Below are 27724 nucleotides of genomic sequence, written 5' to 3'. Positions count from 1 at the left end.
ATTTTTTATACATTTTATCTATCCAACAACGTATTGGTTATTGTTATCCATCATGTGGTTACGCTGTTATTAACGTTAGAAATCTGACGCAACATTTGCCAGTTTCATTTCCAATTTTACAGAATGCATCCCAGTATAGTAAACAAAGACGTAGTCCCACGTCAAAATATTCTATTTACATCAAACCCCTATCAAACTTTGTTACTAACGTAAAAGCTTTCTAACAAAATTAGACAGTATATAGAACAATATTAGATTATGCTACAGTTGAAGCCCTCTATTACGACAACTTATATATCGACAAATCTCTCTATAGCGACATTCTCAATGGTCTCTTCTGCTTCAATTTCAGAAAAATTATTCGTTTTATTGCGACATTTCTTTATAACGACGGTCCCTTGCGATGTCGCTATACAACAATTCGACTGTATTTGTATCTCTTGTTGGAAGAATTTTGTAATTTTTTAGTTATGCTCTTCTGATCGAGTACCCTTGAGCACAAACCCTTCTTAATTCTTCCAAAAAATGGCACAACTGTCTAGAAGAATCCGATTGCCTTCCTTCCAGCCGCAACACTGAGAGCTCCATCGGTCCACTGTTTGCCGACACGAAATGAGATTCAAGATTCGTACATTTATAGTACATACGGAACAAAATCTTTCTTGTTTTGCGAAACTGAGGAAATGGAAGAACTTTGAAAAGAGATTGGGGGCCATATTATGGTTGAAATCTCTATAAAACAAAAACCAGACAAGACAAAAGCTGATACTATAATAGGGCTAATATCGTACATACGTAGTCTGATTTATGCAATAGCCAAAAAAATCTGCATTTGGGTCATTCCATACCAAATGTACATGCCACTTGGACACGACCTTCACAGATTTTGTTTAATGTTGGGGGAATTATGCATCTACTGTCACTTTGGAAAAATCCCAATTTTGGTGTCGATTGGAATAACTCCCGCTCTGTAGGACCCCCTCTTTATTGCAAAGTCACGCAATTCTTGACAAAAATCTCTTTTTTCTTTTTCTTACAATTCATAGACGTGAGATGTCGGAGAATTACTGATAGACGATTTTTGAAGAAAATAAACCAAGGAATCCAAAAAAATATAACTTTTGACCAGAAGTGTTGCCAGATAAATTATTTTTGTATTTGAAAATTAAATTTACGTTTTACGGCAAATGCAGCCATTTTTATTTTAAACTTGATCATTTCTTCGTGTTCTTTGAAAAATTTTACGTTAGAAACAACTATCATCCTGAGGTAATATGAGCCAATCTCTAAATATAACATTTTTACGAAAAAAGTTGTAAATTTTGTTATTATTTTATTTTATAATTTATAGACGTCAGACATCCGAAAAATATTGATGGTTGAATTTTGAAGAAAATAAACCAAGGAATCTAGAAAAAATATTGTTTTTGACCGAAAGTGTTGCCAAATAGATTATTTTTGTATTTCAAAACTGAATTTGCATTTTTCGGCCAATGCAGCTAATTTTATTTTTAATTCGATGGTTTCATCGTACTTCTCAAAAAATTTTACGTAAGAAGCACTTATCACTTCGTGGTAATATGAGCCAATCTCGAGATATAACATTTTTACGAAAAATTAATTACGAAATTTAAAACTATTTCCGTATGTATTCTTTAAAAGGCCGGACTTACTGAAAAGCTCCAGGATTCCAGATTTTCCAGCAGTGCTTATCAATCTTTCTCATGCTTCCTTCAGAATGATTTGGAACTATTTTGACTTTGTTTCTAAGGATCTTGTAGTTAAAGTCTTAAGTCATCAAAATAATATATCTTCCTTTTTTAGATATACATCTTTTTCCTAATTGTTCGATACTTCAAAATTTTTAACAATTTTCGTACGGATGTATTTACCCGAAACTCGTATCCGACGGCTTCTGGTCGAGTTCGGGTAGAGAATAAAATGTAATACAGTAAACGAATGCTAGCCACAATTTAATCTTTGACCGTTGAGATGTTATTGCTCAAAACATAGAGCAATAAGACAACAAACGATATCCTTTCTGTAAGTAACTATTTCTGATTACAGAATTTTTGTAACAACTTGTCTATTTGTGGAGTCCTTAAAAAAGATTTTATATTGAATCGAAACGTGGGAAATAGAAAATAAATTTTCGATTTGATAAGCAGATGACTGGAAAGCTTATATAATCAAATTTACTAAAGTAATTATCAGTCGTAAGTTGTTGAATCTGGTTGGCAAATGGCTGGACACGTGTAACTTGAGACCCTAATGTAACCATTCACCTCTGTCCATCAACTCCTATCCTAACCTCCACGTAGTGCCGACCGAAATACGAGTAACCTTAGCGGAGATCGGGTAACCAACCCCGGTGGAAACTATGGTCGTATGCTGACTGGTTGGTACGCGACTGTATCCCCATAGGGGCGGCGTACAACAGCGTCTGACCCGGAGCGGGCGGCTGAATTATGGAATGCTGTATCCCGCCAGCTACACCTAAGATGGCAGCCCCATCAGCAGGATGTAGGTATCGCGACCTTGGTAAGGTAGCATACCGAAACCTTTCATCAACCACGAACAACGAATTTAGAAATACGGAACGGATCAATCGGCAAAGACCTAGGCTACGAACACGGAAAAAGATTAAGGTAAACGATTGGAAATTGGGTACTTGGAACGTCCGATCTCTCAATGAACCGGCGCGGGCTGGCTCGCTTGCTCGAGAACTACAGCGGCAGGGAGTCGAAATCGATTCAGGAGGTTCGGTGGCCAAATTCCGGAGAAAGGGAATTCCGTGCAGTAGACCCTATTGCACGCACTTCTTTCAAGTACCACATCTACTACAGTGGCGGCAAAGCAGCGGAACGGGGCGTCGGCTTCGTAGTGCTGGGAAATCAGAAAACAAGAGTCATCCGGTGGAGGTCCGTAGATGACCGTATATGCGTGTTGAGGATTAAGGGCAAATTCTTCAACTACAGTTTAATAAACACTTACGCACCGACAAACGACAAATCCGATGAAGTCGAAGATGAGTTCTATGACAAGCTTGAGCGAATCTATGACGAGTGCCCAAAACACGACGTAAAAGTCGTCATCGGAGACGCAAACGCACAGGTTGGGCGGGAGGAATTCTTCCGTCCGGTCATTGGAAGGCATAGCCTCCACTCGTCAACCAATGAAAGCGGCCTGAGGCTGTTAAACTTTGCCGCGGCCAGAGGAATGGCCATATGTAGCTCCTATTTTCCACGTTTGAATATTCGGAAACACACCTGGAGGCATCCAAATGGAGAAGCCTGCTCCCAGATCGATCACGTACTGATTGACGGTCGGCACTTTTCGGATGTTACTGATGTTAGGTCTTTTCGAGGACCAAACATTGACTCTGACCATTATATCATCGTTTGCTGGAATCTCGCATAGAGAGGACGACGCGTTTCAACATTCAGCGGTTGAAAGCTGATGGCGTGGCAGCAGAATACGCCAGAGAGCTGGACCAACGGATCACCGAAATGCAGGAGGGAGGAGTGGAAGACATAAATGGGCTGTGGAGCAGTATTCACGGCGCCATCGAAACGACTGCGAGAGAGGTGGTAGGTACGACGCGTGGAAGACAGCCTAATGGCTGGTTCGATGCTGAGTGCCAGAGAGCGACAGATGAGAAGAACCGTGCCAGGAGCAGCGTTGCAAATCGAGCGAGAAGCGAAACCTTTCTTCTCCTTTCTGCTTGACAACGAGACATATGCTACGCTTCTCAAGTCTTTTGCACACACGCTTTGGAGATACTCTTTCTTCTTCATGCATTCCCCTGAGTAGCAGCAAGCATGCACGGACACGAACAAACTTTTTCCTATTGCTACTCAGCTACCGTAAAAGAGTATGCGAGTTCCTGCTAGTGAGTAGGAGTACTCGACTAAAATTGCTTGACTAGAAGGAGTGCTTGAAATTCTATGCTCGAAAACGAAAATGCTTTCTTCCCGACATGCACCGACAGCCGCCAGTGGGGCAACGCGTAGGGTATCGAACTGCTTCGGTAAGTTTTTTACAGCCGTCTAATACAAAACCAGCCGAAGCGAACCGCTGCCGAAGTAGTCTGATACCCTATCATATTTTTTCCCTCTGCAACCATCGCAAAGCATCTTGAATCAATTGTCTTCGGCTGGTCGTTCTCGCGAGTTGGGGAGTAGGTATACACGAGTACACACGAGAAGAGTAGACGGGATTGTGTGCATATGATCTCGGGAGTAAGAAAGAAAACAGGAAAGAACGAGAAATAGCTTGAATGGAGAATTCTCTACTGTGTGAAAGCGGCGACACCGAGAACCTCACATGAGGTGTTGTATGTTGCTTACAAGCGAGACTAACAACACTGGCCAGGAGCCGCATGCTCACTGCTGCTACGCGTCAGAACAGTGAGAGATACAGGGTGGCAAGAGCTGCCGAAAATAGAACCCACCGTCGGAAGAAGCGCGAGTACGAGGAGCAGGTGCTCGCCAGCGCAGAGGACAGCTATGCTGAAAACGACGTGCGGAGATTCTATAGAACTGTCAACAGGGTCAGAAGCAGGAATTTCCCTGTGCCGGTCATGTGTAATGACAAGGACGGCAACCTGCTTACTGATAAACCGACGGTTGCAGCAAGGTGGAAGGAGAATTTTCAGGCGCTATTGAACAGTGAGGAGCCGGATGAGCAGAGCAGGAACAGGATGACGATTATGAGTGACGAACAAGCTGTGGAGCCACCGACACAGGAGGAGTTGAAAAAGGTGATTAGTGAGCTGAAAAACGGCAAGGCCGCTGGGAAGGACGGTATCCCGGCCGAACTTCTAAAAGCGGGAAGCGGCTGTACTATGCGATCCACCAGATAATACTAAGAATCTGGGCGGACGAACAAATGCCGAACGACTGGTTGGAAAGCCTCATATGCCCTATCTATCTATAAGAAGGGCCATCGATTGGATTGTGGCAACTATCGAGGGATAGCGTTGCTCAACTCCGCATATAAAGTGGTCTCCCGTATCCTGTTCTTCAGATTGAGACCGCTAACGGAATCCTTTGTTGGCGAATACCAGGCTAGTTTTCGACAAGGGCGTTCCACGACGGATCAAATCTTCACACTGCGACAGATCCTCGATAAGTTCCGGGAGTACAACTTACCGACTCACCATCTGTTTGTGGACTTCAGGGCGGCATAGGACTCAGTGAAAAGAAACGAGCTGTGGCAGATCATGCTGGAACACGGTTTCCCTACGAAACTAATTGAGCTGAGTTGTATGACACTGGAGGGATCAAAATCGTGCGTGCGGATAGCTGGCAAGACATCAGCCGCGTTCGTAACGTTGGATGGACTGAAGCAAGGGGATGCGCTCTCCATCCTACTGTTTAACATCGCTCTTGAGCGTGCAGTAAGAAGAGCAAATGTGGAAAGAAACGGTACGATCATCACGAAATCTCACATCTCCTGTATCATCGGTATCAACCGTAAGGCCGTGGAGGAGGCCTTCGTACCTTTTAAGAGAGAAGCAGTGAGATTGGGAATAGTCATTAACCCTGCCAAAACGAAGTACATGGTAGCTGGCAGAGAGCGTGGGAGTCCCCGTGGTGTTGGTGCTGAGGTGGAGATAGATGGGGAACGATTTGAAGTGGTTGACGAATTCGTTTATCTTGGTACGCTTGTGACATGTGACAACGATATGAGCCGTGAAGTGAAACGACAAGTTGCAGCTGCGAGCAGGGCTTTCTACGGACTGCGTAACCAGCTAAGGTCCCGTAGTTTGCAAACTCGCACAAAACTAGCGCTGTATAGGACGCTGATACTCCCGGTGGCCCTTTACGGACATGAAGCATGGACGCTGAAGGAAGCTGATCGACGAGTACTCGAAGTTTTTGAGCGTAAAGTTCTGCGATCGATACTGGGCGGTAAATTGGAAGGTGGAGTGTGGCGCAGACACATGAATCACGAGTTGTACCAGGTATACAAACATGCTGATATAGTGAATGTAATACAGCGGGGCAAGCTTCAGTGGGCTGGACACGTAGCCAGGATGCCTGACGAGAGAGCCGCCAGAACTATCTTCAGTAGAGAACCAGGAAGAGGCCGTCGACTCTGTGGTAGGCCTCGCACGCGGTGGATGTGCGCGGTGGAAGAAGATGCACGCTCTGCTGATGTACGGGGAGACTGGAGAACGACTGCCCAAGACTGAAGAAGCTGGACATCTCTAATTCGTTCGGCCCTAGACCGTTAGCCAAAAAAGTAAAAGTAAAGTAAGTTGTTGAATCTGTTTCAAAATGGCGAATATTGCTAGCACAAATTTTTAAAAAAGCAAAGCCTTGGTGCTACATTCCGATTCGGAACTTGACCTTCTGTTTACGGTACACAGACTTCGTAGCCAACTGTTAAGTGTACAGGACAATTGCGGGGCTAGCGCTACGATCCTACTGACACTAACAGTCTCTCCCGAGTCAAGACTCGAACCTACGACGACTGGCTTGTTAGGCCAGCATCGTACCTCGAGACCAGCTGGGGAGGCACAAGTTTTTATTATTATTAAAAATGCTGATATTGATAAAAACAACTCCAAAAACAAAAAAAAAACATTTGTCTTGAATTCTTCATCTGAGCAATTCTCGCTGAAACCAGGCCACTAGGTGCACAAGGTCTTTCGAATTTGATATAAATGCACATATTAGTTAGGAATAGACAAAAAATTATCATGTCATTTTTGTTTGATTGAAATTGTTGACCCCTCGGTCACCAAGGGGTGAGGTAGTTTGTAGAAAAGTGGAAATTTTAACAATTTTTGATGTTTCATTTGAGCTTTATTTCTGAAACGGGAAAGAGTCTATATTTCCAAAAATATGCAAATACAGGGTGAAAAGGGGCAAAATAGACTATTTCCCGGGCCCTGCATAAAATGGAACCATCATCAATCGATTTATTGTTGACCAATTCTTTGCCGTGCCCTGCAAAGGATGAAAATATCACTAATCTATATATTGACCTAAATTGGAAGAAAAGAAAAGCTATATTTCAGGTTGCCAGCCCAGCGGCTTTTAATAAGTGAGAATTTGGGTTCATTTTTTTCTCAGTATGCACCGGTTTCTAAGAAGTTATATAGGTCTGAGAAATATGTTCACAAACCTTCCTTTTTGCCTTTCTCCTAGAAAGGTATAGCAATCACTCGCAAAACCGAAAGTATAAAAGTGCTCCAAAAGGCCGAATGGCATGTATCAATCGACTCAGCTCGACGAGCTGAGCATTTTCTGTATGTGTGTGTGTGTGTGTATGTGCAGATTTTTATTCTCACTCACTTTTCTCAGAGATGGCTGGACCGATTTTCATGAAATTAATTGCAAATGAAAGGTCTTGGTGCCCCATAAGACCCTATTGAATTTTATTGTAATCGAATTTTTAGTTTAGAGGTTATGTTCAAAAATGTGAACAATATCTCAGAAACCACACAACCGATTTGAACAAAATTGGTCTCAAAAGAACGGGCTACCTAAAAAACCTTTAACTTTTGAATTTTATGAAGATTGAACATGTGGTTCAAAAGTTATGAAAATAAACGTGTTTTGAAGACTACTTAATCTCACTCATGTTTCTCAGAGATGGCTGTACCGATTTTCATAAAATCAGTGTCAAATGGAAGGTCTAGTTACCCCATAAGACCCTATTGATTTGTTTTGCAATCGGACTATTACTTTGCCTGTTATGTTTAAAAATGTGAAATCCAGCTATGCAAAGCTGGACCCGATTTCCACAAAATTAGTGTCAAATGAATGGTCTAGCTGCCTCAGAAGCCCCTTTTGAATTTTACTGTAATCGAACTGTAACTTCATTTGTAATGTACCGACTTGTGAAAATCACGAAACTTCATTATCTCAGAAACTACACAACCGATTTGATTATTATTATCAGATGAGCGGGTTAGTTAAGGGTTAACTGATGAATTATGATTGAACACGTGGTTTCCAAGTTTGGCTGCCCTACACATTCCCATTTCATTTGATTATAATCGAACTTAAGCAACCGTTATGTATTAAATTGTTAATAAAACAACGAAAGTCTATTATCTCAAAGATTACATGACTTATTTGAACATAACTAGTGTCATACGAACGAGTCATCTCTCGAACTTACAAATAACAAACTTCATAACAATTTGATATGTGGCTCAAAAGTTATGGAAAGAAGGGAAATTCAAAGACTATTTAAAACTATACCTGCTTTGATCGATATATGTGGCCTCAACATAATTTAAATGTGTTATCGTACTATTTGAACGTTCCAAATTCATTGATTCCTTGCAATGTGTTTAAAGTCTGCAAATGCACGACGAATCGGTCATAGGATATGATCAAAGTCAAATAACAAAACGTTTGAAATCATTGGTTTTATCGAAATGACAATATCCTCAACTTTTGGCTTCTGTACATCGCCTTAATTCTGAATATATTCATATTGAGTGGTATTCTGTCATTTTCAGCAGACTTTCTGGCATCAATCTGACACGGGAAATACCCATATTGGGAGGTATTTCTGGTTATATTCCAGAAATTAAAAGTGGTCGTCTTTAAATTCAAAATGGTGTCCAGGGTCAATGTTTGGTTTCTATGCATCATCACGTTTACGGAAATACCTATATTGAGTATTATTCGGTCATTTCCGACTGTTGCCTATAAGTTGCCATTTAGCAATTCAAAATGGTGCCTGAGGTCAATTGTTAGCTCCTTGCATCATTCTGGTTCCATAGATACTCATATTGGATAGTATTTTTTTTATTTTTGGCTGTTTTTCACAAACAGTCGCCATCTTGGATTTCAAAATTGCATTTAGGATACTGGTTAAAGAAAAACTCATATTGGGTGATATTTTGTCACTTTGGACTGTTTTTCAGAAGCCGAAAGTCGTCATTTTGGACTTTAAAATTGCCTGTGAAATCAATTTCTGTCATCTGGGCGTAATTCTGGTTCCGAAAACATTCATATTGAATGGTATTTGGTCATTTCCGGCTGTTTGCCAGACACCGGAAGTCACCATCTTAAAATTCTAGATTGTGTCTGTGATCAATTTTTAGCTTCTGTGCATCTTTCTGGTTCCAGAAATACTAATATTTAATGGAAATCGTTCATTTCAGGCTGTTTTTTCCGACACCGGAAGTCGCCATCTTGGATTTCATAATGGCATTTGGAGACAATTTCTGGATTTTGAACGGCATACTGGTTAAAGAAAAACTAATATTGGGTGGTATTTGGTCATTTTCAGCTGTTTTCAGAAACCGGAAGTCGCCATCTTAGAATTTAAAGTGCTATCTGTGGTCGATTTTAGCTCCTGTGTATTATTCTAGATCCGGATATTATTATATTGGGTGGAAATCGGCCATTTTCGGCTATTTTCCAGAAACCGGAAGTTGCCATCTTACAATCCAAAATGTTGTCTGAGGTCTATTATGGAACATATCTGTTACCACTAAAAACATTCGCCTGTCAATATGGTTCCATTTAGTTGATTAGTTCGCGAGATGTGCAGAAATTTGTACTTCCAGAAGAGGGAGGGGCGTAAACCATTATGGACATATTTGTTACCTATACAAACAATCACATACCAAATTTGTTTGTATTTTCTTGATTGGTTCTTGAGCTGTGCGAAATTTGTGTTTCATTTTCATGGGATCCCTCCCAATCCGCACGAGAGTCACAAAAAAAGGACTTTTTTCTTACAATTGTCCCCCGAACGTTTTTAAAATAATATGGAAATAGTTTTTGTAATCGAGTAACCATTACTTTTTATAGAAAAACTTATGTTTATTTTCTTACAAAAGTAAACATCGGCCTTAGCCAACAAATGTTACTATTTAGTCACCGTGACTTTTGTAATGAAACATGTGCCAAATGTTGTCATTGAAGTATATGTGATCTTTCTGAAAGTTCCGCGGGATTTTAGTAACTATCCTTTTTTAACCAAGTAACAAAAAAATCGTTCAATTTAATAAGGTTACATATTCCCTGAAACTAACGTTCGATTGGTATTGGCTCAAATGAGTCCCCGTATCAGTTGATCTATAACCGGAGGAATGCATCTTGTTTACAAAAGTCACCAAGAATAATTGGTGACGAACACCTGAAGTTTGCTGGCTCACTGAAACGGGGGAAATACTTGCTAAAAGCGGCGAAAGCAGTCCATTATAAAATAAAACCATAATATGACCGTTTCTCTTGAAAATTTTGCATGTATTTTGTAGCAAAATTACAACAGGAGTCACTTATAAGAACACATTTGCCTTAAAAGATCAACAAAAGTATTTTTTCGTGTTCCTAAAATATTAAAAATTTTACGAATACTATCTAAAACCTAATTTATTTGAAGGCGCTTGAAAATTTTGAGGGGTAGGCGATATACTTTCTCCATGAAAATGGGATTGCATTTGTAAATAGCTCTTGGCATTTACACTTGTTCTATGTTATTACTTATATACACACACTCAATCATTTCTAAATTTCATCGGCGAAATAAAAAAACACTAAAATAGCAATGTTCGTTAGTTGGTCACGAATAGTATGTTTTATTTTAGAACTTTGTCACAAAAAATATTCATGAATGTATTGAAAAAAATATGTTTCTCGGTGACAATAATAGAAATGTTCTGGTTTTTCCTGTAAATATCACCAAGTTAAAATATGTAAATGTAGAAAATTTCCAACAAACCACTTTGTGACAATTACTAAAAGTTTGTATAAGGCTTTAAACCCCGCCTTTTCGACGCTTTTTCAGCATTCCTGACCATTTACAGAACATATTCTTCATACAAATATGAATCTTCTCTTAAAGGTCACCAACATGTCATTTGTGCGGAAGAGGGAGTCGGGTGTCAAACCATTATGTACATATTTGTTACCACTAAAAACATTTACCTGCCAAATTTTGTTCCATTTGGTTGATTAGTTCTCGAGATGTGCACAAATTTGTGTTTCATCTAACTATTATGGACATATAAGTTACCCCTTAAAACATCCACATGCCAAAATCGGTTTCATTTGCTTGGTTTGTTCTTGAGTTACGCAGAAATTTATGTTTCATTTGTATGGAACCCCTCCCTTCCAGAAGAGGGAGGGGTCTCAAACTATCATAGGAACCTTTATCGGGACCAAAAACCCCTACATACAAATTTTCACGTCGATCGGTTCGGTAGTTTTCGGGCCTATATGGATCAGACAGACAGAGAGACAGACTTGACTGCATTTTTATATGTAAAGAAGATTACAACATCAATATTATTAATATTATTACCTAAAAAGTGGATAAACATTTATTGTATTGAAGCGGTCATGTAAATCTATTTTTACAAATAAAAAATTAAATGAGAAAGGCTGGGTCTGACCGCTAGGTGGATTAATTTAGGTTTTTACGTTAGAAATACGTGAAAATTGATTTTATGTTCCTCTATATCAGCCTTTTTGAATCATGATGACGTCCAAAGAGCGAATATCGATATCTGATGCCATTTATAAAAAAGTGAAGAAAACGTTAGAAGGGAGTAAATTGCTTTAATAATCCTGTTTACTTAAATCGTTTGAAAACTCTACGGTGGCAAGAGAGCATCAACTACACTTGCCAGAATTATACAATTACTTTTTTTTCAATCACTTTTATCATCATACTCGATTTATATTAGACGACAAAATCATCTTTCTACAATCCGGTTTAAAATTATTATTTCAATATCGATGGAGAATATTAGCTTAACTAATTAGACCTCAGTAATTTTTAAAGCACTATAACAACAAGAGCTGATATAGAATCCCGAGCAAGATCTGGTAATTAGCTAGTGTAAGATGTAAAACCTCTTGCCAAAATGAATCACTCAGCTTAACGATTGGTCGAAAAGCTACCATTAGCTGCACCCCAAAACTGATCAAGCCGGTGACTCAAACGAGCCCCCAATTGAATTAAATTGTGTCAAAATTTACCAACGGAAATGGTCGAAATAGCTCGCCCCGAAGACATTGGGGCCACCCAGTCGCGGAGGTCCGTCCCCTCAGCAGGATTCGCTAGCGAGTACCTAACACCGAGTCGCGCTTAAGGTATGACTAATTATTGACTTTAACGATCGAAATGACTCAAGTTACCACCGGAGCGGGGAACAAGCCATCTGCCAGCAGCCGTGCGATGTGCTCCTCTAAGTGGAACATCGCGTAGACCTTAGTTTTGAAAAGATCTGCACCGCTCCAATCGTCACCACCATCGGACTGGCTGATTTGGCGGTAAGGATGAGTGAGTGACTGTCCAGCACAGAAACGGTTTTGCTTGCTGACTATCCTGTGGAACGATGATGAGTCATGATTCATGATGCCGTTCAGCTGTCCGTATCATCAGGCCGTCCCCGGGCCGGCCGGGTGATGCGCGGTGGTGTGAAAACCTCAGGGCTGAGTCTCGTGTCTCAACCAGCGGTGCACAGTATCAGGTTATTAGTGGGGCCGTATTGTATGAAAAAAAAAAATGAAACAAAACCGAACGGTAGCCGGGGCCATGGCAAAACAAAAATAAATTGATGGATCAACGAGTGGAGTAGCAACGCGTACCTTTCGTAGAGCCACCATACATGTATGTGCAGGCAAAAGATCGCCGGGCGGCCTTGGACTGCTTCTGGTCGGCAGTGCAGTGAAGATGTCAGTGGGCCACTCAGAAGGGCAATGGTGAATCGTTTTTTTTTTTTTTAAATTACCCATGAATTATCCGTAATCGTTGATGGGGTTTGACAAACACTATTCAAAAACCTAGAATGGTTGTCATGTCACAGAGAAAATTTGAAACCGTGCGATGGTAACTACAATTGATTGAAGGTGAATAGTAACAGTTTGTTAATAAAACTGTATCAAACATTTTCACTATTGCAACCATAAAATGTGAAGGGAAAACGTGTTCGACATGGTTTTGAGTACAACAGCATGACGAATATTTCAAATCATCTCCCATTAGGTGTTATAATTTCATGAGTTAATGATTCAACAACTATCTCTTACAACTTCTGTGGGCTAGACATGTAGCCAGAATGCCTAACGAGAGATCCGTTCAAACTACCTTCAGCAGAGAGCCAGGAAGAGGCCGTTGACTCAGTGGTAGCCCTCGCACTTAGTGGATGTGCGCGGTGGAAGAAAAAGCACGATCTGCTGGTGCCTAAAAAAAGCTAGGGTGTCCCAAAAAAATACTGGAGCTGTTCAAAGTTGAGTATGTCAAAATTTATGTTGCAAATCATTTTTTCTGCCAACACTGCCAGTATACCGGCGTTAGTCAGATTTCTATCATAAGTAACCTCTGAAACACGTTGTAAATTCTACCTACGCCTAGAATATTGAGCTAAATTTGTTTGCTTGATCCAGCTGAGTGTATAAACTCGTTACGACAGGTTACTTCTGATGGGAATCCTACTGACGCCAGTACATTGGTAATGTTGGCAGAAAACAACATTTCCTGCATTTAAATCGACATACTCATCTTCAGTGATGGAACGAAACGAATATGATGCAATCATCGTTTAATCTCCACATGTACACATCATGAAGTGTTACAGACCGCGACTATACTTGAATCCTCTCAACACATAATGAAATGATGATATGGTGCGTAGGTTTCAGGTTCGTAGGCACATGACTAGACTACATCTGCTCTGAGAAGCGATTCGCTCGTTGCGTTTGTCTCTCCATATGCCGGTCGTTAGGGGAACAAAGAATAGCAGCAGAAGAATATCATGGGGCCGTTCCTAAACCACGTGGTAATAAAGAGGGGGGCGGGGGGGTTTGTTAAAAGACCACGAAAGACCACGCACGGGGGTGGGGGGGTTAACGTAGTGACCACGTGGTCTTTTTTCCTGACTTAAAATTTATTGTTGCCGCCAAGTCAAGAACGAAGCTTTTGCATTTTAGAAGTACAGAATGTACTGAAAGCTTAATAATAAAAATGTAAAAAATTTAAGCGAATTTTTGGCACTTGACAAATGAAAAGACCACGTGGTTAAAGTTGCAAGGGGGGGGGGGGTGCTTTGGCCAAAAGACCACGAAAGACCACGGGGGGGTAGGGGGGGGGGTATAAAAAGTGATCAAAATATGACCACGTGGTTTAGGAACGGCCCCCATGTCGCCTGAGCAGCAGCAGAGGTGTGGTGCGGTGAGAAGGAAAGTGTGGGGGAAGGAACTACTTTGGTAGCGGTTGACTTGAGCGAGAGTAGGAGAGCATACATTGTCATTTTCTTTCTTTTTCTGACAAAAAATCTTATTCGTGGGTAATAACATAACAAGATCTGATCGCTCTGTGTAACAGAGGCGAATAACTTCATATACCGAGTTGTGCACATTGAGAACCATATGTTGTGGTGTACGCTAACGACAAGCAATATATCGTAAGAAGGAAAGCAAAGAGAGTGAACCAACACCGATACTTTGTTATTCGCATACTGACGACGATGTCAACGCATCTTAGGCTTGCTTTATATGTATTCAAAATCGCTAGAGGTGATTTTTTTCCATCGCTGCTCATTTTTGAACAGCTATAACTCTTCTTAGGGACTTAGGCATCTAAAATATTATACTTTTACATAATGTAGTGCATTATTAGATCATTATTGAGCTCTCTAGAAAGGTAAATACAAATTTGAAATGCAATGCACCAAGCGGAGACAAAACCAATCGACTTTCGGTAAGTTTGAGGTTGTTTGGGGCCCCAAAAGGCACCAAAAAAACTTGGTTCTGGAAAATCGATCACTTTTCCCCACCCTAGTAAGTATACACATCGAATGCACTTCGTCAATTCGTAAACCGGTCAAATATCAAGTAACTCCCCAGATTTTACATAAGATTGACTCATCCCCCTAATGCAGACATCAAACAGGTATATGAAACGTTTCCAAGTATGTGATCATTAGCAATTAATGCCAGATAAGTGACCTGGCATTCGACTAAGACTCTGGGCGAAAGAACTAATAAGGAGTAAGAACTCTCTATTTATTTGGCAATAAACTATCATTGGAATCAGTTGCAATAGCAAATGATATAAAAGCCCATTCCTATTGTGCAAATGTTGGCAGTTGGCGTCTTTCAACTGATTCGTACGATTGTGTACAGCCTTCGTAGCGAACCGTGTACACTGAAGAGTTGTGGCGCGAAAACCGAAATCGTATCAGTAGCACAATTCCGTACAGTTGTCTATGGCAAAAGCTTAAAAACTTATTCGTTTTGTGCGAATGTTAGAAAGAGTAGAAATTTTGAATGACAATTTCTTTTAATATTACTGAACATTTAGAAAGACACAAATCCTCTTACGTAACAGGTTTCAGCCGGATAATATAACCGTAGCTCATCAGAATGCTGGGCTGCGACTCAGACATTACTGGAGGAAATAAGTTTAGTATTCAAATCCAACATTTTAAACCCAAACTACCAGACCTAAAACAACATACGAGTTGTTGATTTAACAATCGGCTTGTGAAACCGACCGCAAATCAGCAGGTATACTTTCTAAACCTGTCCACTCAAAGGTCACATCTTCCGATCGCACCGGTGTGCCACATATGCAATTAGCTCTCCTTCCCCGCGATGTCTTCAACTTTACACCTTAACCACATGCTGCTCTTCGCTTTTCAAATGCATTTTGTCAGCCGGAGGTGAGCGCCTAAGTGGCCTTTTGCAAACAGAACACACACACACAGCCTAACAAGTAAACACTTCGAGTCCGATCCCTGCACGGGACAAGAACAAGTTCTCCTCGATCAGAGCAGAGCAAAGCCGTCCATCCATTCTCGATCGACAGCACTCCACTTGGCACGAACCGGATCACCTCCACACGCCTCCTCCTTGACTTCCTTGTGATTTTGTCGAGCCCAACAAAACAGCGACAACAGCAATAGCAGCAGCATCGCGATCTGGAAAAGAGGTCACGACTGGAATCAATCAAACTGCGGCTTGACACTTGCGCGAACCTGGGTTCCAAGCCTTTGATTGAAAGGACCGTTAGCCACGGCGAGGGAAAAACATGAAACAGGTCACCGATTGTTTGACGCGATTGGTTGTTCAAGGCCTTGAGCCAAGTTCAAAAGCCCTGGTCCAAAACAACGGCTTGCTTTTATGCTAAACGCAAACGAAATCTTCCATCCAGTGTTTATAAATATTCAAAATCATTTCCGCAAGATTTTGGTCCCTCGCTAAAATAGAAAATTAATTTATTCAGTTCCCAAAGCCAAATCCAGTCTTCCCACTCGATGATCAGCTCTCGATCGCGCAGTCAAAGCGACCGCGCGCGCGGTTTGATTCCGAAAGTGGTCAACGCAGCAACAGAAACATGATTGAAATGGTACATCGATAAAAAATCGTGAATCAAGCAAAGCAGTAAATCGTGGACGACGCAAAAACCAAATCAAAGAAGGTGACGATCATCCTCAGGGCGCAAGCTTTCCAAAAGAACGGAAGAACCATAAGAAGAAAACGGCAAATATGGCGAGCGGTGGAACAACGGTGGAGACAAAAGAAGATCCCCACAACCAACACAGACGCGAGCGCGAACAACAAACAGCAAACACATGTGGGGATAAGCCACAGCCACACCAACACACGTGTGCACGGATGCCCGAACAGGGCCGTACCAAGCGGGACGAACAGAGCCGAGCGGAGTGGGCAGACGGGCGGTGTCCCGACGCTCACGCACACTTTCGCGAAGGTCATCTTTTCGTTTCCTCTTTTTCACACACGGCCGACCGAATCAACAACGGAGACGGGCGAAGTACGATAGCGGATCCGTTCCCCACGTCCTTCAGCCGAACCTGTGTGTAAGTGTTCGAGGCCGTGCGATCTTTTGTTCAGTCTTCTTTCACCTTCCCTCCCTCCTCCCCCTAGACCTTCCCGTTGTTCATCTGTCCTCACATCCGTGCGATCGCTAGCTTGGCTATCGCGAGTGAAGTCGGGCGATGGCGACGACCCTATTTTGGTTTGACGACATTTCAATGACCTTGAACTTTGGCGAATCTGCTGTTTTTATTCCAACTTCGCACACACCGAGGCAAACGTAGCAATAAAAACAACCCGCCAGTCCGGGACAAGCAAATCTATAAAAAGATGAATCACAGCAACCCGCTTGGCAGCATGATTATCACTAATAATTTTTTCCACCCCGATGTACAAGTAGGCGTTTTTTTCCGCTGAGGTGTTCGGAGCGATTTCCGAAGGAGTGATTACTGGGCATTAAACCTAGGCACGGCTATCAATCCAAGTAAACATCGGAACGAACAGCGGCAAGGCGCGACAATGCGAAAAGGGAAAAAACTCAAAAAACGGGAAGGAAGCATACGAGCAAACAGTGGGTTAGACGCAAAAGAAAAAAATAAACAGCACACAGAACGCAAAGACCTTGAAGGACTTTGGCTAATGATTCTTATAAGACGAGAACATACAAAAAAAAAACAACAGAAATATAACGCCAGGCTTAAAATTACACAGACCCGTGGGTGCTCGTACGGACGGTGTTGGGTTGGGGAGGCTTGAGCTCGCGTAAGCAGCGGAATAATAAACTTTGGTCGGGCTGAATATGTTAGGAAATCAAGAAATAAGAGTTTTGTTAGAATCATCAGGTGGCGTTTGGTTGAGGACGGAGTGGTTTGTATGCAGTGAGTGTTTTTTGCTGAATGAATTAAGAATCTGTTGATGATGCAAAACGAAAACGTTTGCTGAAGGTCGTCTGGCTTGTGCGGGGAGGACGTTATTGCGTTACATTGCAAATTAGCCTGCATTATTCAGTATTCTTTTAACATTAGAACCTATAATCATAACTTGTAAAAATGTAATGATGAAAATTTTTCCAACCGGGACGACGCAATTTGATTTCTTCAAATAATTTTTGCTTTGTACATAATGAATCTAGTAGGCCAAATAACCTTTACCCGCGAATCAGTTCTTCACCATGTGGCTCTATCAAAATCGAACCTGTAGCCTACAAAAGTATTAAGCAGCAAAGCTGTGGATAAGAAAAATGAGTCAACTCTTTCAACTCACTTCTGGTCCCAAAGGTTCCAACTTTTATCCAACGTTTCTGTGTTCCGCTGCTTCACGTATTTCACCTCGCATTCGGACGCCAGAGTTTATTGACACTAGCCGACGACGACGACGGCGACTGCTGTTACTCGCACACCACTACAGACGCATAATCGCAGCACTGCTGCAGCACACACAGGTAAGAACGACGAGAGTACAAACGAGAGCAGAAGAAACTAAAAACACACAAGACCGTCGTTTATGCTGCCCTCTCTCTTCCACTCTCTTTCTGCATTCTCTTTTTTATTATTACAGTCGCCTTCTTTCACACATCCACACGATTTTGTACAACACTGGACTCGTTTGCACCACCGTGAATCAAAGAAGGCTGTTTTGGGGGCCACTCACTCTTTAGCCCGATTCTTGCGTTGGTTTTGCTTGGCAAGCCGCCGCGACCTCCACGGGATGGTCTCTATCTCATTTCTATGTTTCTTCCAACCACAACACCTTTCCGTTGTTTGCTACAGTTGCCTTTATGCCTCTTGCTATTGATATTATTCTCCAAAGTCGTCGCGTTTTACCTTTTTCTTCTTCGCCTTTTTCTTTTTCTTACTGGTATTGCTCCACCACCGCTTATGTATTAGTACCAAGTGATGGAATCGAAATCGGCTCGAGGTGAACGACGAAAAAAAATCTGCACTTTTACACGGTTTAAATCACCGATTTTTGTCTGCCACTCACCCCAGCGATCACCAAAATCAAAGCCGAACAATGTAAATTTCACTTCCACGTTCCGTGCATCGGGCTGCAGATTACCACAGTAAATTCTACCCACATGTGCATGCTGCCGTTTTCCGACACTTAATAGCAAACGGTTTGGCTTTCACGTTACTTCCCTTATCGCGTAATCAAACGTCAAGGTCGAGCGGAAAACAAAGGTGTAAATAATGTTTTCGTTTGCGTCAACACAAAATTGCACAATGAAATATATGTATATGTATAGAAAAACACAGCAGCAGGTCAGGTCGAAGCAATCGAACCAAAACAACGGTGAAAATAAAACCTTCTTTCCTTGGTTTCCGTCTTACTTTTTCTCCTTCGGGCCAGGTCGCGATTGTCGACAGAACTCTCCAACTTTTTTATGGTCCCTACAAATGCCACTCTCTCCACCAACAACACTCCAGCTCCAGCCCAGCGCCACACGGAGGAATCGGGTGAGTATCAGAATGCTGTGCGCGAACGGGGAACAGAAGAACGGAAGATAAAACCTAGAAACGCGTTCACTCTCGCTGCCGACTCGAACTGAACTCATTTCGTTCACACGAGGAGCACTGGACTGAACCTCGAAACAGGCTAGCCGCTGGGTGGATACTCGAATCAGATGAACGAACGAACGAGCGAATGAATTTGGCTATGCGGACAGCACACAAAGCGAGATGAATTCCTTCCCCCGAGGCGGGTTGTTAGTGTGGGGGAACGAAACCGATCGATTGAAGAAAGCGAGATGGCGATATCAGCAAACGTCTACAAGTGCTGTCGGAGTTTCGCAGGTGTACGATGAACTTAGTGCTGGGTCATAGATGTCGCTTTTTAGGTACTGCTTTGATTTGGTGGTTGAATCGTAGTATTGATAGCTGAAGAAACGGATCGTGCCGTAACTAATTATGGGCCGTTTACATTCCACGTGGACGGAAAATCATCATTTTGAGACCTCTCCGTATCCTCAGGAGGAAAATCATGGACATTTACCGAACCCCTCTCTCTCCTTCTTTTCTTTGTGTAACTGAACATTTTTTAACAGAGAAAAGTTGATAAACGTTCGTTTCTGAGGTTTATTTATTATATTCATTTATTATATAAAATAGTAAAAATAATTTCTCATTCAACCCAAAATAGCCTAGAGTTGAAAAACCAAAAATAAAAAGAATCTCATCAGAATCCAGTCTAAAAGCGCTTAGAAACGCACTAAAAGAACAGAAAAGGGTGAAAAAAGAAATTGATATCTAATCCGATCACAAATTACGCTTTGAATCATTGAAAGCACTTCTAAACGTGAGCAAAAATAGCAAATTCATTCTAGACTAACCTCCAAAGAAACAAAACTGAAGGCCAAACAGAAAACAGCCAAAATCAAGCTTAAAATTCCTAAAATAGACTGCTAAAATGCAAAAATTGTTCGAACAAAAATTGGTTTCTTATATAGTTGTATAAATAACCCAATAGGGACCATAAACCAAGAAGGATTCAAAAGTAAGCTCATAATGTCTGCAAGCTTCTGTAGAAAATGGAAAGAAAATCCAAGGAATTGTGCTCAAATTTACCTTACGTTAGAAAATGCCAAAAGCTGCTATCAAAAGATAGTTTCAAATGAACCTAAAAACACTTTAAAACATTTCTTAGCAAATTATATAACAAACAATATATAACAATATTCCACAGTAATTTCAGCCAAACTTCAGTACCGTAGAGAATTTGGAAACATAAAAATCAGCTCTTCTTGGTGGTATTATAGGAATCTGCCGCATTCCCCATGTACCGCATTCAATGAAGCCATTAAGGCAGAAGACACGGAGGTGATTTAAATGACATTTGTAAGGTTTTAATGTACAATAAACGTAATATTTTTTGACTGTTTTAAAATTATTTTTCTATTGGGTCAAATTTACAAAAAAAAAACACAAACATCAACTTTTATCATTTTACTCAAACTGGGTAACTTCTACTCATTCTCATAAATTTATGGTTTGCAAAAGTAGAGTAGGTTTTACTCAATTTCTGACGTATGAAACTGGCCTTAGACGCCCCTATGCTTTTGGACTGGGTTGTATGTGATTTTTTGTGGCTCCATTTCCATTTCGTACCAACCGTGGTTCCAATATTCTGCTTGTTATTTTCCGGTCATATGAAAATGGTGTCTTTTCATAGGCCTGCTATGAAAGCTTTACTCAAAAGTGAGTAACCGTAAAAGAACTCAGATTATGGTACCTCCACTTTCAACAAAAATGAGTGATATCTTACTCAGTTTAGGGTAATAAAACATAGGCGTGTAGGATACCCAGAAGCGAAATAATAAAAAATGCACTACAGCACTGTAAAAAATCGACACGTTACTGCGGAGTGGATTCCACTTACATCTGTGCTAATAGACGAAACACTTCATATCTGTGGATATGGCGTTTTCAACACGGAACATCTGGCAAACTGGCAACGCAAACTGGCACAGCCTTGCTCCATACATGTAGCTGAATTAGCTGCCATACACAATTTGCTGCAAATTATCGAGCTCAAGACACCAGGCAATTATTTTATCTTTTCGGACAGCCTCAGTTCTATCGAAGCTCTCCGATCGATCAAACCGGTCAAGCACCCGTCCTATTTCCTTCCGGAAATAAGACGGATATTAGAAGTGCTGATTGATCGGTCTGTCATTATCTGCTTTGTGTGGGTCCTCTCGCATTGCTCGATCCCTGGCTATAAGGGGCCGTTCCTAAACCACGTGGTCATTTTTTGTTCACTTTTTATACCCCCCGTACCCCCCCCCCCCCGTGGTCTTTTGGCAAACCCCCCCCCCCCTTGCGACTTTAACCACGTGGTCTTTTAATTTTTCAGGTGCCAAAAATGCACTTAATTTTTTACATTTTTATTATTCAACTATCAGTACATTCTATATTTCTTAAATGCAAAAGCTTCATTCTTGGTGGCAACAATAAATTATAAGTCAGGAAAAAAACCACGTGGTCTTTTGGACTTTTGTCAAGCCCCCCCGTCCCCCTCTTTATGACCACGTGGTTTAGGAACGGCCCCTAAAGAAGCTGATTTATTAGCGAAAAGGGGTGCCATAGAAGGAGTAAAATTTGATAGATCGATCACCTATACCGAGTATTTTCACCTGCCGTCGAGCCATTTGTCGAAACTGGCTCTGAAAAACTGGCAGAAAAGATGGGAAAAGGTGGCCTTGGGCGATGGATGCACTCGATCTCGCCCAAAGTGTCAACAAAAGCTTGGTTCAAAAAGTTAGATTGAAAAAGTTAGATTATTCGAGTTATTTCGCGCCTAATGTCCAATCACTAAGTGGCAAACGCACACATATATCGAATAAACTTAGTCGATAGTAATCTGTGCGAATGTGGAGGGTACGAAGATATTGGCCACATAGTTTTCGTATGCCCTAAGCACCACAGATTATCTCCTTGCTTTTTCTCCTTATTTTTCTCAACACAACCACCTTCAAAACGTTTGACACTAATTCTGTTCTGTTTTTCTTTTTTCTTTTATTAATCTTTTTAGAGAAACATGAATCATCGCTTCTTTCTGAGAGACATGATCCGCCGAACTTAGATATAAGTTTTGATTTCCAAGAGATAAGGAACCATCACACCTCAACGAATACAATAAAGAATTAATATTTGGTCGTACAGAGAAGAACTTTAATGTTATTGTTAGCCGTAAGTTTAAATGGCATGCATTTTTAAATTGTATTTTTAAAAGAGAAAAGAAGAGAGGGTTTTTATGTTTCAAACAGGCAGGGGAGCCGTCGGGATACAGGCTCTACTCAAGCTGGCTTTTCCTTACTCCAAAAGATATTCGCCCCGTTATGTTTCGCGGTTGGGCCTAAATAAATATTAGAGTTAAAACAAAATCAACTGTTTAACATTTCCGTTTGCTAAGTCATGCATACCGATATCAATCCTCTTGCATTCAGATTTCGACACGATAAAATGATTGGGTTCGTTTATTGGCATCCATATACAAAGAGCTTTTGGGATGAGCGTGCGATTTATTTTCAGTGTGGAAGCACTTTAGAACCGTAGAAAAACAAACAAACAAAAAGAGACATATTCTAACAGGGCTTGAGAAGTATGCAAATAAAATAACCTCCAATCAGGGCTGCCAAGTATACAGATTTTTCTGTATTATACAGATTTTTTGAACACGATACAGAAATGATACAGAATACAGAATTCATACAGAATTTTGATTAATAATACAGATTTGTACAGAATTTCAGCATTCGAATTTTTTAAGTTTCGGTTTAAGATCGTGATGTTTCAAAAAATGTTCGAACTAATGAGCTGTTAGCTTTGCCTCACATACATTTCATCCCAACATCAGTTTTCTGTTTTCCGAATGCGTTTCCCACATAGCCGCCAAACTGGACGATTCGCTTAAGGCAATCCACGGGTGACGTTTCATTGCTTGTTCGTTTATTGTTGCTGTTGTTTTTCAATTGCAGAACCAAAATACACGAAATTTTTTAATGTCGGAGCAAAAAATCTCTAATCGTCCAGACGGGACGAGGAAAAAATTTTCTTAGTCTAAATCACACCCCTCAGTCCGTTTGCGCATCACATTTTTCGCATCCGCGAAAAAATCACATACATTGCCTATTTTACCCAACTTTTTTACGGTTTCAGGTCGGATTCCGAGCCCAGTAACTTCAAACCCGAGCACTTGCAGGCACACGAGCAAAATACAGAAAAATACAGATATTTTATGGCTACATACAGATTTTTCAAAATAAAATCTGGCAGCTCTGCCTCCAACATATCTCACGCCCAGGGATGCCATATATACAGATTTTTCTGTGTTTTACAGATTTTTTAACTATAAAAGCAATACAGAACCTGTATTACAGAATTGCAGAGTATCGCCTAAAATACAGATTTTACAGATTTTTTTGCTATTCCGTCGAACTGAAATCAATTTTGAATTCAATCCAGTGTATCTAACATTTGTTTAACGGTTAAACTTTGATGTGAGTACCTTTTTCCTTCAAGAATCTTAATGCTAATTAATCTTTACATCAACTAGGCATAAACGCAAGACATTAAGAAACTACTGCGACTACGAGCAATTCGTATGATGCAAATTAAAATGCTGCTGATTTTTGTTTTCTTTGTGTGAAACGTCTGCATAAGAAAGAGAAACGTTCAGTTTATCCTTTAGCGTACTTGATACTGATAAGGGGTAGACTAAGGACAGTTTGCTTACGGAGTTCTTTGTGACAAATATTTACTTACTTTCAATGTTTTGCTCTGATCTCACTTGCCGATATATTTTTTAGTTTTAGTTAAAACCGCGCATGAGTAAAAAAAAATTTATTTTCTACCTGATTTTTGGTATTCGCTTTGGTAATGTTTCTGTCATTTCCTTTAAGTATCATAGTAATATATTGGACCAGAGTTTCAAGTCTGCAGGTGTTGACGGAGTGTTTCTTGCGTTGTTTCTAAAAGGTAAGGTAACTCTGATTCCGTTACTGAGGAAGGTTTTTAAGGTTAGTCTAAGTTTTAACTATATTCCGTCGAAATGGAGGTCAGTGCAGGTTATGTTTATACCAAAAACAGTCAATAGAGATAACCCCAAATCCTTTAGACTCATAAGCTTGTCTTCGATCCTTCTGAAGATAATGAAAAAAGTATTGAAGTGAAATCTAAATGCAACATACATGCATGGATACTAGGGTGAAACAAAAAATAAATGTTAACTCCCATGCACTTTTCGTGTTCCTAATGGGTCCCATAACAACTGTGTAACTTTTCAGATCGATCGGTGAAACGCCCGATTTTTAAAGCTTTCATACGATTTTATATGGGAAAACCACTTTTTCAAAACTTTTTCTATAGAGATGTCTAGTTGGCTCCTAAAAATATATCAATACATGATATTCGTAGGAAATTTTCCTGGAAAAAATTCTTCTGAAGACCGTAAGACGCTACGATGCTTGTAGAAACAGTTATTCCCCCCAAACTGATTGAATGTCTGACGGACGGCTGACCATTGAAATTTTCCAGCAACACTGCTACAGTATGCTGCTTTTGCAAACTTGCTTAAGTATGAGAAATAATTTCGCGTGGAATTAATTTTCAAAGTGTGATTTCTGCTAATAGTACCTTCGGGGAAGCCACCAAGATAAATTTAAGAGATATCATTTCTCATCACATGGTTGAATTTGCAACAGCAGCATGCTGCAGCAGTATTGCTAGTAAAATTCAATGGTGAGCCGTTCGTCAGATATTCAATCAGTCTGGGGTGAATATCTTTTTTCACAAGCAAGGTAGCGCCTTGCGGTCTTCAGAAGAGTTTTTTCTAGGAAAATTTCCTATATATATCATGTATTGATATATTTTTAGGAGCCAACTGGACATCTCTATAGAAAAAGTTTTGAAAAAGTGGGTTTTCCCATATAAAATCGTATGGAAGCTTTAAAAATCGGGCGTTTCACCGATCGATCTGAAAAGTTACACAGTTGTTATGGGAGCCATTAGGAACACGAAAAGTGCATGGAAACGAAAAAATAACACCATCGCTTTTTTCCCATATAACTGTGTCCCAGTCTGGATACCCTTTATCTAAATATCAATTTGCAAATAAAACAAGAAGCTCTACAATTACAGCGCTTCATACGTTAAAACACAAATTAAAGGTTCTCTTTTAGCAAAGAAATTGCACTATGTTCTTTGTTGGATATTGAAGGTGCTTTCGATAACACGAATTAATCTTCTATGGCGAATGCGATTAGGAAGAGTTTGTTTAATGGCGATCACACCTTTTTTTTTTGTATGGAGAAGGCGTCATTACGCCGTGTGTGTGTCTGGGCCTTTAGAATTTAAAGGTTTCGAAGTTGTGGGCTTCGCAGACAACGTTGTCATTATGGTAGGAGCAAAGTTCGACAACGTAGTCTCGAAGAGAATGCAACATGCTTTATGTGTAACCCAATTCTGGTGATGAAAAGAGGGTCTTACCAACAACCCGGCAAAAGTTGTAACAGTGCCTTTCACTAAAAGGAGAAAACTTACCCTAATTCCTTTTGAGCTTGAGGGAAGCATTATCCAATTTAGCGAAAGGGTTTAATTTCTAGGATCAATTTTAGATGCAAAACTTAGCTGGAACACGCATCTAGACGGTGCAATAACAGGGTGGCCACTCCAACGGAAAAAGCGGGAAAAAGACGGGAGTTTTGAATCACGTGGAAAAAAGTCGGAAAACCGAGGAATTAGGCTCCACACCAGAAAAATCATCCTTCGCCATGTGTTCAGCCTCATTTTTCAATCATACTCAAGAAAGTGTCAACGTCAACTGTTTGTAGTTTCGTAACAGTTGTAGAACAATTGTTTAGGATTGTTTAGTTTCGAATCAAATAAAAGAAACTTTGATTAACCATAACATCGTGTACGACGCACTGGTCGATGACGCGTTGCGAAAAGCGAAGCGTAACGCAAGGCGAACTCGTCTCAGCTGATGCCATTTAAGTTCATTGATAACGCTCAAATCTGTCATAGTGAAAGTGCAGCAGAGCGTCGGTAGAAGCAAAAAATTGAATTCCGGATGGAAATTCAAAAACTGATCCAACGACAGGTTCATAAGAAGAATCGAATCCATGCTGGTTCTAACGAGAAAAACCCGACTACATACTCGACATCAACTCGAAGGCCAGTGAAAGTATCGTTCATTAAAGCTCATTAGAAAACTCCTTACTTATCTATGTTTAAATTCCACCGTTCGCCATCGTATTCCAACCAATAAGATTTTGTCACCATTCGGTTTCAGGATTCATAAGTAAGCAGCACACCCCCACGATAAACAAACATTGTACACGCAAGGCAGTATTATTTTGTTATAACTTGAAGCAGCAATGTTGAGTGCAATGAAATTTCATGAACTTACACCAAATCATCAGAGGATATGGATGGCATATCCAGGATCAATTCTCCATCTGGTAGTTGACTATCTGGATCTAATCTTAACTATAAAACTATAATTATAATAACTATAACTAAATATTCTTTCCTTGTTTCAACAGTTGGAACAAGTCGGATAGAGTGCCAATAACTTATATAGGAAAAAAGTAACCAGATGATTAAAAAGAACCCTGCACAAAATTTTCACTTACCCGAAAAAACACCATGTGCAAAGTTTTAGTTTGATCGGACTTAAAACGAGGTGGCGTAAAACGATTGACTTTTTCTCCAGATAATACCTGATCTCGGCGTTTCATGCATTTTTAACATCGTAATACAGGTCGGACTCGATTATCCGGAACATCAAAAAAATTTCGTTTCGGATAATCGAAACACAGAAAAAATATTCAAATTTGCGATTAACGAACATAGAATAAATAGTTCCTTTTCTTATTTTACTTGTATGATGCAATGGCGTAACCAGAAAATATTTCTGAAGCGAAAAGGGGTAAAATCTTGAGAAGTAAATGGAAATAAATTGGACATTGATTATTTTCACTTAATTCGAACATGTCTAAACATGCAAGAAGTGACATAAATGGTAACAAATATGTCAGACGGGATGGTAAAGGTAAAATTTCGGAATGAAAATTAAAAAATAACACCAAAAAAATTAAAATTCCGGATAATCGAATTCCGGATAATTGAGTTTCCGGATAATCGAGTCTCCGGATAAACGAGTCCGACCTGTACTTACTAACGGTCCGTTAGCCAACAAAGTAAAGTAAAGTAAGCACTTACTATATTTACATGCAAAATACATCTTCAAATATACCTTAATCAATATCCAAAATACCCGAACACTTCACTTTACTCTGAACCTCCGAAAATAACAAATTAAAAAACATTCATTATTTTTAAACTTTCCAGAGTAGAGTCCCCCTTTAACGTCATTTAAATAGGGTACCGGCTCTATTTTCGTCAGGTTTTACCTATTATCGTCCGGGGGGTAAATCATGTCCTAGAGCAGCGGTTCTC

The 27724-nt window shown here is 40.4% G+C and overlaps 1 protein-coding gene across 2 annotated transcripts in view; it reads right to left on the bottom strand.

Moving 5' to 3' along the window:
* Positions 1-19332, bottom strand: part of LOC129729337 (nuclear hormone receptor FTZ-F1 beta) — a 67088-nt gene extending 47756 nt beyond the window's left edge. For both annotated transcript variants that reach the window (XM_055687848.1, XM_055687849.1), the window contains exon 1: positions 18030-19332. The gene's annotated coding sequence lies outside the window, so the exon portion shown is untranslated. The remainder of the gene's footprint in view (positions 1-18029) is intronic.
* Between the last annotated feature and the right edge of the window lie 8392 nt (positions 19333-27724).

This window comes from Wyeomyia smithii, chromosome 3 (assembly GCF_029784165.1).
Source record: "Wyeomyia smithii strain HCP4-BCI-WySm-NY-G18 chromosome 3, ASM2978416v1, whole genome shotgun sequence".
NCBI lineage: Eukaryota > Metazoa > Arthropoda > Insecta > Diptera > Culicidae > Wyeomyia > Wyeomyia smithii.
Note: the sequence above shows the minus strand (reverse complement) of the source record. Positions and strands in the feature narration are given on the sequence as shown.